A 4,031-nucleotide genomic window follows, 5' to 3' on the forward strand; every position below is an offset into this window, starting at 1 on the left:
TTTGATTTCAGATATTCCTGACTCCAAGGCCAGTGCTCTAGCCACCCCGTAATCAGTTGTTTTTTCTTAGGAGATATTTTATATTAATTTTTTCATTATTTTGATTTTGTTTGATTATTTTTTGGTGTCTTGTAACATCAGTTGCTTTCCCCTGTCCAATTCTAGTTATCTAGGGGTTATTTTCTTCCTTAAGTTTCTGGATCTTTTTCCTTAATTTGTTGTCTCTTGTTTAATAATTTTCTTGATTTTCTTGAAATGTTCTTTTTTCCTAGTTTTTCATTAATCTCTTTTATTTGATTTTTGAAATCCTTTTTATGTTTTTTAACAACTCTTTGGGTTGTCATGTGGTGTTTTTGCTTTGGGTAGCAGTGACTTTTTTTTCACTTTACTATCTTCTGACTATGAACCCACATTTTCTCTATCCATTTAGTAGCTGTGTTTGGTCAGATTCTTTCTCCTTTGATTACTCATTTTTATTTTTTAGCAACTTACTGTGATCAGGTGATTGTTCAGAGATGTTAGTAATGGTGCCCCAAATCTCAGGTGCTTTTTCTGTTATTTTCTGAACTCTAGAGACTCAACTTAGGACACTTCTTTCACCCTTAAGCCATGGCTAGGGCCCCCCGGTTATGTTGTCTCACAAATACTTTTGCTCTCTGCAGTCTCTTATGTAGCTCCAAGCTTCAACTTTCCCATCAGCCCTTCAGCCCTGGAACCAGTCAGGGACTCCACTCTTCTGAACATGCTCCTCTGTTACAAGAGTCACTGGGCATGTGCTTGTTCCTTCTTATAGTAGCTAATCTGATCAGCAAAGCTGTGCCTGAGATTCTAAATCTACAGAAAGTTCTTCAAACTTACTCTTTTCAGCCAACTGACCCCCCACATTTTCCCTGATGTCAAAGTTTCTGATGCAGAGGCTGATTCCAGACCTTGCTTCCCCCAAGGCTTATTGATAGTTGATTCAGTGCTGCAAAGGACAATGTTCAATGTTGGAAGGGATGTGGGAAATCTGGGATACTAATTCATTGTTGGTGGAGCTGTGAACTTATTAAATCTTTCTGGAGAGAAATTTGGAATTATACCCAAAGGACAATAAAAATGTGCATACCCTTTGATCCAGTAGTACTATTACTAGTCTATACCAGAAATCATGAAAAAGGGTAAAAACATCATGTGTACAGAAATATTCATAGCATCCCCGTTTGGGATAGCAAAGAATTGGAAATCTAGTGAATGTCCATCAATTGGGGAAATGGATGAACAAATTGTGGTATATGTATGTTATGGAACACTATTGTTCTATTAGAAACCAGGAAGGATGGGAATTCAGGGAAGACTGGAAAGACTTGCATGAACTAATGCTGAGTGAGATGAGCGGAACTAGAAGAACACTACACTCTAACAGCAACATGGGAGTGATGATGAACCTTAATGGACTTGCTCATTCCATCAATGCAATAATCAGGCCCAATTTTCGAGTATCTGAAATGGAGAATACCATTTGTATCCAGAGAAAAAACTGTGAAGTTTAAACAAAGTCTATTAGCTTCAATTTTTTAAAAAAGTGTCTTATACTACATAATTTTGCTATCTTTAATATTTTAGTTTTTCCTCAAGGATATGATTTTTCTCTCAACACATTCAGTTTTGATCAATGTATAGCATAGAAACAATGTAAAGATTATCAAACTGCTTTCTGTGGGTGGTGGGGGAGGGAAGGGAGATTGGGGAAAATTGTAAAATCTAAAACCTTGCAAAAATGATAGGTAGAAACTGCTATTGTATATAATTGGAAAACAAATAAAATATTTTTTTTTAGGTTTTTTACAAGGCAAATGGGGTTAAGTGGCTTGCCCAAGGCCACACAACTAGGTAATTATTAAGTGTCTGAGACTGGATTTGAACCCAGGTACTCCTGACTCCAAGGCCAGTGCTTTATCCACTATGCCACCTAGCTGCCCCACAAATAAAGTATTAATAAAAATATTTATTAAGTATTTAAAAAAAAGATGGTTGATTCGGTGGAGTTGACCTAGAAATGCTTGTATGTCACTTGAACCAAACCTCCACCTCTGGAAGTGGGTCTTTTCTGAGGTACTTTGAAATTGTTTTAGGAATAACTGCTTTTCCATGACTTGTGATATTTTTGCCACTCTACAGTCAATTTTTTGGGTAAGGTAATAGAGTTAAGTGACTTGACCAAGGTCAGACAGCTAAGTAATTATTAAGTCAGATTTGAATTCAGCTTCTCCTGACTTCAGGACTGATGCTCTTTCTACTGTGCTTCCTACCTGCCCTTCTACAGTCATTTTGAGGAGATGGTCTATCTTGTTTGTGGAGGACATTGGGGAGCATAGAATTTTTGGACCATTTTTGCCATCTTCCCAGAATCCTCCCTCTTTGCCTGTCTATAATTATATTTTAAAAAGAAAACTTTAATTAACATATTAGAAGTGATTCAAGACATACCCATAACTAAATGCAAACCAGTCAAATGGGGCTGTTTTAATCACAAAATGCAGTGACAAATATAATGCAATTTTACTTATCTTTGTCAAGAAATATATATTTATTCTACATGCCAAACATTTTAATTCTTTTTTTCCTCTTCAACCTCAATCTCTCCTAAAATGGAGAGCATTGTCATTCCATTATTGAAGCTAAGTGACATTCTTGAAGGTACTCTGTGGGGTTCCCTGGTTGCATCTACTTTTGTTTTCCAAATTGACTTGAAGTTTGAGGACAGGGGGATATATATATATATATATATATATATATATATATATATATATATATATATATATATATATATGGAGGACATAGTGGGATAAAGTGTGATATAAAACTGGTGCTTTTCTGTTCCCATAATCTTAGGCAAGCTATTTAATCTTTCAGTGCTTTAGGAAGCTCTTTTACCATTATATGTTGTAGAGAAGGTGCTAGTCTTTATTGGTAGAGGGAGTGTGATCACCTAGGCATTCCATTTATGAATGAAATCATGAATCCAATCCCTTTGATAATACCAAAGTTAGGGCCCTGTACCTCATTTTATATTCTTCATTTAGTATAGGTCTATTAAAATTTATTGTTCCTATAGCTATTCATTAACATCATCTTTTTTTTTAAAATTAACATTTTATTTGTTTTCCAGTTATATACAATGGTAATATGTGTATATCATTTTTGTAAGGTTTTGGATTTTACAATTCCCCCCCCTCCCTACCCCCCCCCCAAGAATGCTGTCTGATAGTCTTTACATTGTTTCCATGCTATACATTGATATAAATTGAATGTGTTATGAGTAAACATAACTCCCTCCCCCCAAGAAGATGAGAAACCTCAAGAATATATATATATATATATATATATATATATATATATATGAAATATGGAGAGAGAGAGAGAGAGAGAGAGAGAGAGAGAGAGAGAGAGAGAGAGAGAGAATACTGTGTTCAGCTTCTTCCAATGGCTTTGTCTCTGGGGTGAGTTGCTTTCTTTATCATAAGTCCACCAGAGAAGTTGCTTCAATATTTTTCTCAGATGCTATCTATTCCTCCTCACTCTCATTTATTCTATTCTCTCTCTCCTTTCATCCTGGCCCTGTCCAAAAGTGTGTTGACTCTGAGTACCCTCTCTTCTGTTATCTATTTCCCCCCCTTTCCTCCCCCTATTTCCCCTTATCCTACCCCTTTCTTCTTATTTATCTCTAAGGTAAGATAGATTTCCTCACCCTATTAAGTGTGTGTGTTATTTCCTCTCTAAGCCATTTCTGATGAGAATGGAGGCTCATTCATTTCCCCCTTGCCTTCCCCCTTTCCACTCCATTGAAAAAGCTTTTTCTTGACTGAAATTTCTTAGCTTCTTCTTCATCTCCTTTCCCTTCCTCCCAGTACTTTTCTTTATCACTCATTGACTCCATCTTTTTTTTTTTTAATATTATACCATTATATTCTGGTCTTTCCTATGTCTTGTCTATATATATATATATATATATATATATATATATATATATATACTCATTCTAACAAGCT

The 4,031-nt window shown here is 35.5% G+C and overlaps 1 protein-coding gene across 1 annotated transcript in view; it reads left to right on the forward strand.

Moving 5' to 3' along the window:
* AVEN (apoptosis and caspase activation inhibitor) overlaps positions 1 to 4,031 on the forward strand; it is a 235,629-nt gene that overhangs the window by 87,085 nt on the left and 144,513 nt on the right. The window lies entirely within an intron of this gene.

The sequence above is a fragment of the Macrotis lagotis genome, chromosome 4 (genome assembly GCF_037893015.1).
Source record: "Macrotis lagotis isolate mMagLag1 chromosome 4, bilby.v1.9.chrom.fasta, whole genome shotgun sequence".
Classification (NCBI taxonomy): domain Eukaryota; kingdom Metazoa; phylum Chordata; class Mammalia; order Peramelemorphia; family Peramelidae; genus Macrotis; species Macrotis lagotis.